The following is a 16,235-nucleotide window of genomic DNA, read 5'->3' as shown; positions in this document are numbered from 1 at the left end:
TTATGAAGTTCTGAGATATTCAACAATCTGGATCCTTGAACAAACTGAAACAGTCAGAGAGGGAAGAGAGAATAAGCAGCCCTCCACCCCAAAAAACTGCCAAGCTGAGTGTGTTTTTGGGTGGAAAAAATGTAATGTTCTCAAACAAGCTTTCTAATCCGTTCTAAAGATTGGTTTACTATTCCTTTTTTGTCTTCTTTAATGCATTAAGGCATAGTAATAAACAACTCAAACATCTGCAGCGTGACGCTGGGCATTGTGCCTTAATGTCAACAGGCTTTTCAAACACAGATCTCTTTAGCCTTTGTTTTGCCACTGTGGGTTCACAAAGTTCTTTTTATTTTCGCTGTTTTCTTTGAAGGATTCACAAAGATAAAGTCTAAAATGGCCTGTTTGGTCCATCAGACTCCCCCATGTTCTTTGAAAAGCTTTTTATTTTCATGATGAATGCACTATCCCTGTGCCCGTCTTCAGCGTCTCCTGCCCTCCGCTCTGTTTCTCTCTCTGCCTGTATAGTTCTCTGTATGTGCATTTATTATTTTGTCTGTCTGTTCATCAGATATGCATGATGTCATCCCGGCTCGGTGCTTTTATCATGACCGCTGGATCCAACAAAAAACTTAGCATTACTAGACACTAGACACTAGCATCTAAGACATTACAGTCCTATTCAAGGACTTTCAGTCGTTTCTTTTTGCCTAAACTACTACTACTACCTGCCTAAAGTATTTGCTAAATAATGTAACCTAACTTCACACAAAGTCTGTACTTTCTTGAACCTACGTGGTTCTGCAAATTTTCTGCATCCTCACCCACATTTCCATGGAGCGCCAGACTCAGTCCTATTCAAGAATAGGAAAATAGTTTCTTTTTGTCAAAAATAATGCTAAGGAATGTAGCCCTTTGTATGTCATACAAAGTCTCTTCATTGAACTTGTGTTATTATGCACTTTTTCTGAGTTTCCACTGAGCTTCATATTCTACTGGCACGGTGGTCCAGTGGTTAGCACTGTTGCCTCACAGCAAGATGGTCCTGGGTTCGAACCCCAGGCCATCCCAGGTCCTTTCTGTGTGGAGTTTGCATGTTCTCCCCGTGTCTGTGTGGGTTTCCTCCGGGTGCTCCGGTTTCCTCCCAACATCAAGAAGACATGCATGTTAGGGTTAATACTCCTGCCTGTGCCCCTGAGCAAAGCAATGGAAAGAATAACTGGAGTTGGTCCCCGGGTGCTGCAGCTGCCCACTGCTCCTATACAATAGGATGGATTAAATGCATAGACAAATTCATTGTCAGAATGTAATGTCAAATAAAGTGGCTTTAATTTCTTTCAAAAAGCTAACTCTAGGGCGTCCAGGTAGCGTAGCGGTCTATTCAATTTCGTACCAACATGAGGGTCACCGGTTCAAATCCCCCTGTTATCTCCAGCTTGATCGGGCGTCCCTACAGACACAATTGGCCGTAACTGCAAGTGAGAAGCCAGATGTGAGTAGGTGTCCTGGTCGCTGCACTAGCGCCTCCTCTGGTCAGTCGGGGTGCCTGTTCGGGGAGGAGGGGGAACTGAGGGGAATAGCGTGATCCTCCCGTGCATAACATCCCCCTGGCGAAACTCCTCACTGTCAGGTGAAAAGAAGCAGCTGGTGACTCCACATGTTTTGGAGGAGGCATGTGGTAGTCTGCAGCCCTCCCCGGATCGACAGAGGGGGTGGAGTAGCGACCGGGACAGCTCTTAAGAGTTGGGGTAATTGGCCAGGTGCAATTGGGGCGAAAAAAAAGGGGGGGTGCGAACTCTAAACGAACAAGCATCATCTCAGTCTGAACAGAGCAGCTCTGGTTTAGCTGTTAAAACACAGCTACTACTGGTGTTAATGTACACCAGTTTAAAAGCTCGGATTAAACCATGTGTAGTTCATTAAATTGTGAATGTTAGTTGCTAATACCACTGTGAATGATTAGGGTAACCATTATTGTGTTAGGGCACTCAAAAAAAATCCCCTCAAAATATTGTATTTGGTAAAATTAAATTGCTCGTAGGAGAGAGGGTGTTTTTTTTTTTTGTGCGGATGTCAGGCTGCCAGCAATGCAGATTGTGCTGGAGTCAAAAAGTGTTGTTTTCAATTTCATGCTTTGGTATGAACACATATACATTAAACTTACTTGCCAGCCACCATGTTGTTCATTTGGAATACTAATTGTGAAGGATGCATTTTGGAAAAATAAATATTCAGAACCAATTGTCGGTGAATGCAATTAGTCTCGGTCTGGCCACCTTTTTACCGAGCCAGAATCCTATTCTATCTCTTCATGACTGAAGCAACCCCATGTACTGTCACTCTTCTAGTACAACTTATTGGCCTTTAATTAGATTTTTATTATTTCGCTCTGCAAGTCTACCATGACTAAATCAGACAAGGCAAGTTTTTTTGAGCTCTGCGGGAAAAACAAAGACCTGTGTGCATTATAGGCACATAAATGGGATTTTTGTGTGTTTGTTTGGTGCGTCTGTGTGTGTTTAAAAAAAGAAAAGAAAGTATCTAAACTCAGCGTGAACTCGGCAAAGTAGCTTAAATATAGCATGGTGGTGTATGCGCTTGCTCATTAGCATCCAGGTGATATCCTCACACAGGCTTAGTGGTGTGTGTATATGCTCCGACTTCATCTGACTGTTTGACGGGAGCGCTCAAGGTTGTGGCATTGCTGTTATTTTGTTTTTTTTTGTTTTTTTTGTTTTTTTTTTAGGGAATGTTTGCCATACGGTAGCTCCAGGCCTTTCTTGTGATTCCTTCACATGAGGTCAAAACCTTGCATGGTTCGGTTGTGTGCAGCAGAGTCGGTGTACAGCGCCTATTATTAATAAGACGTCCTTCCTATAATTCTCACCACCTTGCTGAGCGATTGATGTGTTCTTTCATTACTGACTCGCATGCTAACGTTTCTCTCGATAAACGCCGTGTCCAGATGAACTGATTCAACTTCTGGGATTTCCTTAGCTGGATTACTGAGTGTGCATAAAAGACACTCTTATACTATGTTCATGTGGGGGGGGGGGAAGGTTTCGAATCATCTGCTTCTTTTTGTAGGGAGGGAGGGAGGGTTCCCCCTTTTTCTCCCGAGTTGTACTTGGCCAATTACCCTCTTCTTCTGAGCCGTCCCGATCTCTGCTCCACCCCATCTGCCGGTCCGGGGAAGGCTGCAGACTACCACGTGCCTCCTCCGATACATGTGGTGTCAGCAGCTGCTTCTTTTCACCTGACAGTGAGGAGTTTCGCCAGGGGGACGTAGTGCGTAGAAGGATCCCGCTATCCCCCCCAGTTCCCCCTCTCCCGAACAGATGCCCCACCCGACCAGAGGGGGCACTAGTGTAGTGATCAGGACACATACCCACATCCGGCTTCCCACCCGCAGACATGACCAATTGTGTCTGTGGGGACGCCTGACCAAGCTGGAGGTAACATGGGGATTCAAACCGGCAATCCCCGTGTTGGTAGGCAATGGAATAGACCACCACGCCACCTGGACACCCCTACTCACTTCTTTTGTGTGCAACACACATGTCCTTCAATCTCTCCTCAGCCCATGTAGCATGCCCTCCAGATTAGATGGAGTAAATTAGCCAACCGAAGCCCTGGCCTCTGCAGAGAATTTTTACAAGCCGTGTTAAAGGACATATGCCCCAGAGCTTCTCTCTCTTTCACCCCACCAAGTCCACTGCCTCACCTCAGTGGCCCCTCATCCTGTGGGGGCTATTAGTTATCTTGGATGTGAAGGCGAGGCGGAGGCCATCTGCGGTGCATGTTCTGTGCTCCCTCAGAGCGGTGCCCTGCTGGGAAGAAGGTGCGAGGTTGTGGTGTCAGCAGAAATAAAGAGGAAGAGAGGAGTAGATAAGAGAGATAAATAAAGACGATCAATGGGAAAGGAACTAGGTTTTGTAGAATATTCTTGTGGTACAGACCAGTGTAAGGCAGCAGCATGGGAAGATCGAGCCCCCGTGAAATGATGAAATAAGTATTACTGGGAAACAGTGCAGAGACAGACAGATAGCACATCGCTAGCTCTTATACACAGTGGAGAACATTTACCTTCACTTTGCTCACCTTTACATACACACACACACACACACACACACAGAGTGGCATACATTTTCAAGTCTGTTGATTCAGAAGGTATAGCTGATTTACAACAAAAACTTGCATTCCCATGTTTTTTTTTCTCTTCCCACACTCTTCATTTATGTAATACAGACCTCTGAAATGTGGAAAATAGCTCTGTTTTTCTTTAGGAGATCATAATCCTCCACTGCACATGCAGGCACACACACACACATACACACACCCCACATATTTTCATTTCAGTGTTGGACAAGCTGGCATTAATGTGAAAATATGACTGTGGCAGCTCCACTGTACCGGGGCTCCGGGCCTGTATGGCTGCAGCTGCAGAGATTGTGAGGCTGCAGTATGTAACATGACAGCAGTGGAGAACAGACTACTCTGGATGTTGCAGATCAGTCATCGGAAGCTACACGGTGCTTTTTGGTGGGCTTATGCACTAGACACACTAATACACCCAAGCACATTATGCATGCATTTGGCATACAGTTTCGCATGTGCACAGATACACACAGTGCAGTGAGTTTGTGTGCAGACAGAAAGGCAGATACAATCATACCTCCACATACACACACACACGCTTGCACACAACTACCCATTATTAAGTCAAGAGCTGAAAAAAAATAGTTTTCCAGTTTCCATTTATTTTCCAGTCTGGATTCGTACTAAACTTTTTCCGCATGTTCACCCACTAAACACCCAGCAATTCACTTTGGGATTATCTGTCTTCAGGGTCAGGCTAAGTCGGTGAAAGGATTTTGCAAATTCCTGCTGTATCGAAGTATGGCTTTATGAGGAGGCCTATGGATTCATGAGCTAACAAGGAAAACATCCAACTTGAAAACTAACCCTAACCCTACTCCTTTAAAAGGTGAGAAAACTTCACCTCAGGAATGAACAGTATTGCATTTCAGTAAATTTTCCTGAATCAAGAAAATTCCTGAGAAAGTTGAAAGTGGACAGGAAATCGATGCAGTTTTCTCACACTAGCAGCATTCACTTTTATTAGCGACAGCATTTTGAAACCTACTGCTGTATAAATAAGTTGTTATAATGGATGGTTATATTTGCAGCATACTTGAAGCTAGACTCGGGTGTATTAAACATAATTCATAAATCACCCAAGGCGAAACATGCCCTCTCATCTTCTTGGGTTGAAGGTCAGCGAGCTAGGATGGGGTTTTCTTGGAGCCACTAAAGGCACAGTCCCCATTTACACACAGCATTATCATATGATCAATATCTGGATACAGTTTCTGGATAAGTGGAAACACACATGAATGCAAGGTGTAAACACACGCAACATAAATGGCTATCGGGATGTGACCAGATCTGCCATACTCCTTCTGGAGGTAGCCTTGCTTGTATTATGTGATTCTGTGCAGCTGAGTTGGCAGCACAACACGTGTTATGGCAGCCTATTCTTTAAGCATGGCACTAATAATGCTAAGGTTAGGTGTTTGATTCCCACCGAAGCCACTCATACTGTGATGCTGCTGTTTCATTGTAAAAGGCTTTGTGCGGGAGGACTAGGAAAGTGCTATGGGACTGCAGTCATTCATTATGATTTGATCTCAGCCAGATACAACTAGTAATCCCTACAGTGTGCTTGCATTGGTAATATAGTACCACCAAGAGGGCAGAAACCTCCCAACAGCCAATAGATAAACTCACTGCGACTCAGTTTGATGGTTGCGATTTACTCAGACTCGCCAAAATCTGCCATGAACCGCTTGCTCCACAGCAGTCCATTCACAGCAGTTGTTATAAGGACTCATTTGAGGAAAGTATTTGATGATTTGTTTGACCATCATTTTTGATAATAGACATACTTTCCACCTTCCTATCCACTTCATTTGTTTTTATAGTCGTATGGAAAAATAAAATCCGATTACAATGCAGATGAATGCAGACCAATAGAACACATAAATACCAGGAGTTAATGCAAAGTGCCCGATTGGATTGTTTATTATAACAAATCCAGGTATCGAGTGCATGACATTGCCAGGTGTAAATAGGGTCTGGGTATCTTAGCCAAGGATGCTTTCTCAGATATATTGTTGTATAAGAGATGGATCACACACCCACTTGTATTGTGCTGTGGGAAAACCCTCTGGTGCAAGAAACAAAAAGACACTGATGCCAAGAGCTGGTGGAAGGCTCCTGGGAGCATTTGTATGGTCCTCAACACATCTACCAAGGTAGCAGATAACTCAGGAAAAGTTCAATGGAAACAGCATCCAAAATCAAATTAGCCGGGGGAAACAAAACCAGTTCGTGCGGGTATCAATTTCTAAATATGAGAGGAAAAGGAGCACATAATATAACGTAGCACACAGTGAAAGCAGGTGTACAGCTGCAGCTCATACCCCTTCCTCGCTCAGACTCGTTTTATCTCTAGCTGGATGAGGGCTGGTTGGCTGCAGGAGGGCCAGAGAATGGTCGGCAGCTGTGGCTGTTTCTGGCTTTTACTCCTCTGCCATGTGCTTCCCAGCTGTCCATAAAAACAGGTGCTGAAGTGGACCGGAGGTCACTGTCCACGGTGCAGAATGTCTGTCTCTGCCACTGGTCCTACCGAGGGGACAGGGGATCCATAGTGTTAGTGTTTGTGGACATTTGACACACTTTTTACTGAAGGCCAGATCCAGGTTGCTACGGATAATAGTCTCTTGAGACACTTTAGAGTACCAAGAAACCTGGTGCAGAATATATGTTGTTTTTTCAATGTAGTCAAGCCAAAGAGTCACTTTAATCACCACATGCTAACAAAATGTTGTCAGTAGTCACACATGTCCAAGTGAGGCACACACAAAGCTTGGGAATACACACCTGGGGCACCAGGCTTCTGGAACAGCAGTCTTTGGGATCCAGCGCCTTGCTCAAGTGTACCTGATGGATGTAGATCATAGATCACCGCAGATATAGGTGCCATTACATGACGGAACACCTCGGATGTGGATTTTTACTGACTCGGTAGTCTTGTGTTTTCTCGTCTGCTAGGATTCAGGTTCTGTGGTCTTCAAATCAGGGTTATGGCTCTAGCTCTCTACTGCCAGCCAGCCCCCCCCCCAGCCCCCCATTAGCCTACTAAGAAAACCTATCATCTCACCCACCAGACCTTTACTACCACTCTGGATGTTTGAATGGTGTCATTGTGTTTAATCTGAGCTCTGCTGTGAAGAGATTTGTTAACGCAGAGATAATGAGTTGAATTCTGACCAAAAAAAAAATGTTTTAAAGATTAATTCTCTCTATGATTGGATTCAGTTGTGTAAACAGTGACAAGTAGCAGGGTGGCAGGTGAGACTGTAGAGATTGATTGTGATGTTGACCCACAAATCCATGGTCCACATGCCATGTACTCTAGTCCACCGAGCCGCCAGGCAGAGGCCAGCCCGGACCCTGACTCTTAAACCAACAGCTGAATAACAGTTTGATTCACTGTTGAAGTAGACACCCCCAGGGAATGCTTTCGAGATTCAGTTGTATCATAATCCCTTTAACTGCTAGAATCCTGTTTGTTGCAAATGCTAATTTACTTAAATTGTGTACCCCGACATAAAATGTGTGAGTTGTCATAGCCAACAATTGATTTGATATCCCTTTTTTCAGCTTTTTCTCTTAAAGGATAACAATCACAGTTTTCAACATTCTCTCTTTCTCTCTCTCTCTCTCTCTCTCTCTCTCTCTCTCTCTGTCTCTCTGTCTCTCTCTCGCTCTCTACCAGGACATCAGGATGGATAGGTCGATAATGTTAAAAAATGGGATTGTTTCTCTTTAGATAATCATTGAAGAAACCGAGACTGTAATACCTACTTAGTAAATGGACAGCATTTTATACAGTGCTTTTCTAGTCTACCGACCACTCGAAGTGCTTCACAATGTATGCCTCACATTCACCCATTCATACACACATTCATACACTGATGGTGGAGGCTGCCATGCAAAGCGCCAACCTGCTCATCAGAGCAGTTAGGGGTTCAGTGTCTTGCTGAAGGACACTTGGACACGCTTTCTGGAGGAGCCGGGGATCGAACCAGCGACCATCCAATTACTAGATGACCCGCTCTACCTCCTGAGCCATACCGCCCCAGTGTTATTTTGCAAACATTTGTCTTGCGGCCCCCCCAAAATTATTTCATGTCCCTTTGGAGGAGTGGTTTCCAGACCAATCCTTGCATATATCACCAGTACTGCTGGTTTCTGCTCTGCTAGCTAGGTGAGTGCAGCCACCTTTCGTGTCAGGTCTAAAGTCTTCTGATCAAGTGGCTGGACTACCTGACATAACAGATTAACGTATTTAACTGTCTGGCAGAACAGAAAACCAGCAGCACTGTGAGCTCTCAAGAGCTTGTTTGAAAACCACGGCCTTGGAGGAGGCATCTGAAATCCCTTGAATTGAAGAATACACACACCATCCATAGCACCTATTTGCTAATACATATTTTTCTAAGATTTATGTCACTGATGCATGAACTCCATTTCACTGGGGTGAAATGGAGTTATCAGTTCTGTACTATGTTTTATTCTATCCCTTGATGTTTTACCATCTTCTCTTCTTTTACCTTGTTTTCCTTTTTGCCTCCTCATTTTGCTGCTCCACTCACACTCCAAACTTCTTTTTTTTTTCTCTGCCGAGACACCATGTAGCAGGTTAGAGCTCACCTCAGTGCTTTCCTATAAATCCAGACTGTTTCACCATATCCATGAGTCAATACAACTTCAATATAGGGTGATCCTTTGTTCATGACCCACTCTGATGCCTTCATTGTGTCAGCAAACCTTCACTGTATGTAAAGTTTACTGTATGTATCCATCAGCAAAACAGATGAAATCTCAGTGGTGACCACAAGAGAAGTTAGATAAAGCTCGGGGTGGGTGGGCCCTGTGTGGTTAGCCTCAGTATCACCGGTGAGACTCTCCCAGGTCAGATGCAGTAAGCTAAGCCTCTCTGTGATCTCTCTGTCTGCCTGCTGGAGATGGATGGGATCAGTAGATCAATAAAGTGGTATCAGCTGAACCAGCCAAATGAGCCCATTTGGTCAGTGGCACAGGTTCTGTATCCATGGCCTGTAGAGGCCAAGTCAGCCTCAGACAAGCTGCCTCTCACCCAAGCCTTATTTCTACTGCTCCCACAACATCAAATTCACGGAAATGCCCCCTTTTTTCTCACCTTGTTTGTTTATATACACTCACCGGCCACTTTATTAGGCACACCCGTCCAACTGCTCATTAACGCAAATTTATAATCAGCCAATCACATGGCAGCAACTCAATGCATTTAGGCATGTAGACATGGTCAAGACGATCTGCTGCAGTTCAAACCGAGCATCAGAATGGGGAAGAAAGGTGATTTAAGTGACTTTGAACGTGGCATGGTTGTTGGTGCCAGACGGGCTGGTCTGAGTATTTCAGAAACTGCTGATCTACTGGGATTTTCACGCACAACCATCTCTGGGGTTTACAGAGAATGGTCAGAAAAAGAGAAAATATCCAGTGAGGGGCAGTTCTGTGGGCGAAAATGCCTTGTTGATGCCAGAGGTCAGAGGAGAATGGCCAGACTGGTTCGAGCTGATAGAAAGGCAACAGTAACTCAAATAACCACTCATTACAACCGCGGTATGCAGAAGAGCATCTCTGAACGCACAACACGTCGAACCTTGAGGCAGATGGGCTACAGCGGCGGAAGACCACACCGGGTGCCACTCCTGTCAGCTAAGAACAGGAAACTGAGGCTACAATTCGCACAGGCTCACCAAAATTGGACAATAGAAGATTGGAAAAACGTTGCCTGGTCTGATGAGTCTCGATTTCTGCTGCGACATTCAGATGGTAGGGTCAGAATTTGGCGTCAACAACATGAAAGCATGGATCCATCCTGCCTTGTATCAACGGTTCAGGCTGGTGGTGGGGGTGTAATGGTGTGGGGGATATTTTCTTGGCACACTTTGGGCCCCTTAGTACCAATTGAGCATCGTGTCAACGCCACAGCCTACCTGAGTATTGTTGCTGACCATGTCCATCCCTTTATGACCACAGTGTTCCCATCTTCTGATGGCTACGTCCAGCAGGATAACGCGCCATGTCATAAAGCTCGAATCATCTCAGACTGGTTTCTTGAACATGACAATGAGTTCACTGTACTCAAATGGCCTCCACAGTCACCAGATCTCAATCCAATAGAGCACCTTTGGGATGTGGTGGACCGGGAGATTCGCATCATGGATGTGCAGCCGACAAATCTGCAGCAACTGCGTGATGCTATCATGTCAATATGGACCAAACTCTCTGAGGAATGTTTCCAGTACCTTGTTGAATCTATGCCATGAAGGATTAAGGCAGTTCTGAAGGCAAAAGGGGGTCCAACCTGGTACTAGCAAGGTGTACCTAATAAAGTGGCCAGTGAGTGTATATATATCCATTCGCTATATTTCTTTTCATTCTCCCCGCTCTCTTTTATTTCTCCATGCATTATGTTCTCGCTCCTTTCATCCCTCACTCTATCCAATTTGTGGCCATTTTTACTCCGCTATCCACCATCTTCAAAGAAGGTTGAATCAGTTCATCTGGATACAACGTTTATTGAGAGAAACTTTCATCACTCATCCAAGTGACCTCTTCAGTCCAAACTGACTGCAGGTATCCCCACCCTTATAATCAATATAGTTGCATAATGACCGAAACCGACGATCAGTTTCATATGCAAATATGAGTGTGACCATTAACTAGAGTTTCAATGGCCACGTGTACTATTCACAGAGGATTTGGGAATGTTTGCAATCACTGCACTGTAAAATGGCGATAGATGTATTCTTAGCACATCTTACAAGATGGCTACATCTGTCGCCATTTTACAATGCTGTGATTGCAAACATTCCCAAATCCTCTGTGAATAGTACACATGGCCATTGAAACTCTAGTTAATGATCACACCCATATTTGCATATGAAACTGATCGTTGGTTTCGGTCATTGTGCAACTATATTGAATATAAGGGGTGGGGATACCTGCAGTCAGTTTGGACTGAAGAGGTCACTTGGATGAGTGATTAAACATTTCTATCAATAAACGCAGTGTTTAGATGAACTGGTCCGACCTTCTTTGATTTTCTTACCTGGATTATTGAGTATGCATAAACAAAGATATCCACTGTCTTCTCCTCACCTCCAAGTTAGTGTTTTTCACTCTTCTTTCTGTTGCCGTTGCTGTCTTCTTGCCACACTCCAATTCATTATTTCGGACTACTTTCCACTCTCTCCCTTGAACCTTGGCTCCAAGCATAGACACCTACTCCTCAACTCTGCAACAGGGGGTCACTATCGGAGCAATTTGAGCTCCGCGCTGCCTCACTGATGAGTGAAATTAGTATTAGACGGTGAAGTATTTTGTCCTGGCCCTCTGAACAAAACCCACATCAGGTAAAAGGCCCCATACTCTCTCTTCATCATGAACAAATTAAGAGCATTACATGTGTTTTTAAGCACAGCTGGTCCTCGTGAACAACATGGACGCAGTCAGCCCCGCCCACGCCGAGTCTCACTTGACTAGCTCCTCCGTTTGCAAACTGTATTATCCGTAATCCAACCAAGAAATGGAGGGAGACAGATAATTAGAGTGAGGGGATGAGGGTGAGTCATCATGAGAAAGACAGAAAAATGTGAGAGAGAGAGAGAGAGAGAGAGAGAGAGAGAGAGAGAGAGAGAGAGAGAGAGAGAGAGAGAGAGAGAGAGAGAGAGAGAGAGAGAGAGAGAGAGAGAGAGAGAGAGAGAGAGAGAGAGAGAGAGAGAGAGAGAGAGAAATTGAGAGTTAAAGCGAGAGAGAGACTTGGATCACGGTAGTAAGAAGAATCATATGTTCTTTATCTGCTTCCAGTTCTCTTTGGGTTTTTTTTTTCTTCATCCAAGCTGTTGCGTTCCCTGGTTAGAAGTGTGCTCTTCTTCTAGCTTGATGTGAGTGTAGCAAAATGAGAGACAAGCTTCACACACACGCACGCGCACACACACAAGCTAGCTTGCTTTAAAGAGCTAATACATCTATTCTGTACCTCATCAGTATTACAGCGTGGAGTTGTTGGCGTTTATTTCTGCAGTCCTTGCTCGTAACCTTTCATCATAGGCCAAACTTGCATTTAAACCTAAAGCCCTTGAATTTCACTCGGAAAGGAGACATTTTGAACAAATAAAAGCACATGGAATCCTTTGACTCATGGCGCACCATTCATTATCATTTGTCGTGACTACTGAGATACTAATACTAATGGATATTGACGTGAATACCAAGACATCGGCTAACCTGTCATTAAGAAAGAGGCCATGAGGATAATGGCTCATTTACAACAGTAAATGAAGAAAAATGGCTTCAGCTGGAAGTTGGTATTGTAACGTGCATGGATAAGTAGACACGTTGGTCCTTGACTAACGGGTCGGACCCTTTAGTCGACTGGTTAACGTTGTCGCTTGCGAAGGGGGAGACACGGGTTCACGTCCCGGCTGTGTCGACGGTCTCCCAGACTGCCCCCCGAATTCGCTACAGTATATTATAGCAACTACCTTTCGAAGTAACCTAAGAGTCACACAGTTTCCCTTTTTGAGTCATGGCTATTTTATTTATTTATTTATTTTACTTAGCTAGAGCCAGAAGGAAACTGCTTGCAGAGTGAATTACCCAAGTTAAAGAGCAGATCAATGCAAAAGTCTTTTTAATTCGTTTCCAAAGAGTGACGTTCCAAAGCGTTTGCCACAAAGGTTAACTCATTTCCCATTTCAGCAGCGTCTCAGCAATAATTTGCTAGGCCAGGTCTCTTATCAGCACGAGGTTTGAGGGTTTCCCCCGTCTAATCACACCTGCTTATCTATAGCAATACAAGTTAAAAAGTAAAGTATTGATTTTACTTTTATTTGAAATTTAGCGCAGATGTCAGGTCTCACCGGATTTATCGGTCATGTCTTTGGAAAACAATTAAAACTTTAAATCACCCTCAAGTGGAAGTTGGAGCATATTAGTCTCATGCATAAAAAAGAATTAAACATTTACTTTGCAGATTTGGCACTCTTTACTTTAATTTCAGCCCCCTTTGAAAGTTAGCGGGATGCTATTTTGAGTAGAGTGCAGCGGAAGGGACCAGCTCCTCTCCGTGGCCATGACACGTCCATCAGACAGCGGACGTGTTGGCCGCTGTCATCCGTTGAAAGTCTGGCTCAGTGTGTTTGTCACAAGCACTCAGGGTCACCGCCTGTCACAGCATAAGGACCGGACGGGTGATCAACTTTGACAGGGGGTCATTTTGTTCACCTCACATATCTTTAATTAAGTGTATAATTAACATTATCATGTGTCATGAAAGATATAAATTATGATAGAGAGGCGTGCATAAACACTGTCACTTACGTGCACAGGTGCAAAACCAGAGGCTATAAACTAAGATGCACAGGAGGAAAGCCGTTAAATATTTTGCATTTATTACAGTACTGCAAGAGGCAATTCTACATAACAAATAAACCTAGTATACATTGAGCCACCGCCTTCGCTAGCTACACAACAAATTAAAGGACAAACAACACCCATTAGGCCACATCAAGAACTGGTATATATAATTATGCTACCAAATGCACACTCAACCAGAAGCGTAGCCAAATTCACAAAAGTGCAAACAATACCGCTCCTAAATAACAGTGTACGGGCGTCCAGGTAGCGTAGCGGTCTATTCCGTTGCCTACCAACATGGGGATCACCGGTTTGAATCCCTGTGTTAACTCCGGCTTGGTCGGGCGTCCCTATAGACACAATTGGCCATATCTGCAGGTGGGAAACCAAATGTAGGTATGTGTCCTGGTCGCTGCACTAGCACCTCCTCTGGTCGGACGGGGCGCCTGTTCGGGGGGGGGGGCTGGGGGCAATAGTGTGATCCTCCCACGTGCTATGTCCCCCTAGCGAAATTCCTCACTGCCAGGTAAAAAGAAGCAGCTGGCGACTCCACATGTATTGGAGGAGGCATGTGGTAGTCTGCAGCCCTCCCTGGACCAGCAGAGGGGGTGGAGTAGTGACCAGGATGGCTCAGGGAGCAGGGTGATTGGCCCGGTGCAACTGGGGAGAAAAGGGGGGGGGTGGGCAGTGTACAAAGCAGGAGAGACATTTTCCTAAGGTGCATAAGTGGATTTATGAGCTCACCACTGGAACAGCTGGAGTGGCAGCTTGTCTGTTTGTCAGGATCAGGTAGAGTAGTAGGCCTATCTGAGCTAACATCAGCCGAGTCATTAGCTCGAGCTTGGTTGTCACTGCCACGACTTATTGCTGATGTGGGTACTGTTCCAAACCTTATGTCCATGTTAATTAAATGATGGCTAACTTTTGCACATCGCTAAGTTTTAGCTTTCTTTACCGCCAAGAAAATGTCCACATTAGTGCCGTCCACCTAACGTCTCTACGTAACTATATGTTCAACCTTGTAATATAATTGATTGGCGGGTCATACAATGCAGATATGGTATTTTTTTTCTCCCCAATTATACCTTGCCAATTACCCCACTCTTCTGAGCTGTCCCATTCACTGATCCACCCCCTCTGCCGATCCGGGGAGGGCCGCAGACTACCACATGCCTCCTCCGATACATGTGGAGTCACCAGCCACTTCTTTTCACCTGACAGTGAGGAGTTTCGCCAGGGGGACATAGCACATGGCAGGATCAGGCTATTCCTCCCAGTTCCCCCTCACCCCCAAACAGGTGCCCCAACTGACCAGAGGAGGCGCCAAAGGGCTCAGAACTGTGGTTTCCCACTACCACTCGGGCCATTATTTCTGGGTGAAACTGTCCAAGGATGGTGAGAAACTTGGGTGGACATCCAAATTTTTTCAGGACTTGCCACAGCACGTCCCGGTTGACTGTATCAAATGCCTTTGAGAGGTTTATGAATGCTATGTATAAATCCTTGTGCTGTTCCTGGCATTTCTGCTGGAGCTGGCATGTGACAAAGATCATGTCAACGGTCCCTCTATCCTTTCAGAAGCCGCATTGTGACTCTGGTATGACCCATTCAGCTATTGTTAGTGTTAGTCTGTGGAGCATGTTCTTGGCTAGGACCTTTCCGGCAATGGCCAGTAATGAAATACCCCTACTGTTGGAGCAGATGGATTTGTCTCCTTTTTTTTTTATAAATGGTCACAATGTTGACATCTTGCCGCTGTTGGGGAACACACTCATGATTCCACACCTCAAGGATGTAGAGATACAGTGCCCTTGTACAGAAGTAGCCTCCTTCCTTGAGGATTTCAGCTGGAATGTTATCAGGTCCATGGGTTTTATTGTTTTTCAGGGTCTTGACCACATGCAGGATTTCTTTGAAGGTTGATGGGAGGTCTAGCTCTTGCAAGGTAGGCTGTTCAGGGAGCTCTGCCAGTACAGTTGAGTCCACTGGGGTGGGCTGGTTGAGCAAGGTGTTGAAATGCTCAGCCCACTGCTCCACTAACAGGGCCTGGTCCTTGATATGAGTCGTTCCATCAGCAGACCTAACGGATGCCAGGGAGCAGTTTCTGGGGCCATAGATGGTCTTAACTATGTCATAGAAACCATGCATGTCATTCCTGTCTGCATGAGCCTGGATTTCGTTGGCTTTCAAAATCCACCACTCATTTTGCAGATTCCACAGAGTTGCTTGGGGCTCAGAGCGGAGGTCTTGCCATTTTTTCTTGAGAGGTTGGGATAGTGGGTTTCTGAGGGCGGGTCTGTGTGCGTTGTGCATGTTGTCCAGGAGGGTGAAGATCTTTCCGGCATTGTCATTAAACCAGTCCTACTCTTTTTTGGTTTTGAAGCCAATGGATTGGGCTGCATTGTCAAAGAAGGTGGTGCTCAGAGAGGTCCACTTCTCATCCATCCCAAACTCTGAGTTGATCAGCTGTTCAACATCAACTAACTTGCCGGCTAGAGAACGACGGAAGGTGTTTCGGGTGTCGTAGTTGGAGAGTCTGGCGCAGTGGAGTGTTTTTTTTTCTTTGGCCCAGATTGGCGTCTCAAACGTTGGACATGCGCTCTGACTTTTGTCAGGATCATGCGTTGGTCTGTCCAGCAGTCTGCTCCTTGCATACCTCTTGTAAGGAACACGTCTTTAAGATCAGCCCGTCTCACGATAGCATAATT

Source organism: Lampris incognitus, chromosome 8, assembly GCF_029633865.1.
Source record: "Lampris incognitus isolate fLamInc1 chromosome 8, fLamInc1.hap2, whole genome shotgun sequence".
Lineage (NCBI taxonomy): Eukaryota > Metazoa > Chordata > Actinopteri > Lampriformes > Lampridae > Lampris > Lampris incognitus.
This window is presented reverse-complemented; position numbering follows the sequence as displayed.